Source organism: Arachis duranensis, chromosome 1, assembly GCF_000817695.3.
Source record: "Arachis duranensis cultivar V14167 chromosome 1, aradu.V14167.gnm2.J7QH, whole genome shotgun sequence".
Lineage (NCBI taxonomy): Eukaryota > Viridiplantae > Streptophyta > Magnoliopsida > Fabales > Fabaceae > Arachis > Arachis duranensis.
The window spans coordinates 76,805,172-76,805,889 of NC_029772.3; positions in this window are offsets into that span (position 1 = coordinate 76,805,172).

Consider the following 718-nt stretch of genomic DNA (forward strand, 5'->3'; position numbering starts at 1 on the left):
GCTAAATGACAAGTTATTTGGTAATGAGACTTGGGAGGATGAACCCCCTTTGCTCACCAAAGAACTGGATGACTTGTCTAGGCAGAAATTACCTCAAAAGAGACAGGATCCTGGGAAGTTTTCAATACCTTGTACCATAGGCACCATGACCTTCAAGAAGGCCTTGTGTGACTTAGGGTAAAGTGTAAACCTCATGCCTCTCTCTATAATGGAGAAATTAGGGATCTCTGAGGTAAAAGCTGCAAAAATCTCACTAGAGATGGCAGACAATTCAAGAAAACAAGCCCATGGACTTGTAGAGGATGTTCTGGTTAAAGTTGAAGACCATTACATCCCTACTAATTTCATAGTCCTAGAGACTGGGAAGTGCATGGATGAATCCATCATCCTTGGCAGACCCTTCCTAGCCACAGCAAAGGCTGTGATTGATGTTGATAGAGGAGAGTTGATCATTCAAGTGAATGAAGAATCCTTGGTGTATTAAGGCCCAAGGATATCCCTCTATCATCATGGAGAGGAAGCATGAAGAGCTTCTCTCAAAACAGAGCCAAACAGAGCCCCCACAGTCAAACTCTAAGTTTGGTGTTGGGAGACCACAACCAACTTCTAAGTTTGGTATTAAACCCCCACAGTCAAACTCTAAGTTTGGTGTTGGGAGGTTCCAACATTGCTCTGAGTATCTGTGAGGCTCCATGAGAGCCCACTGTCAAGCTACTAA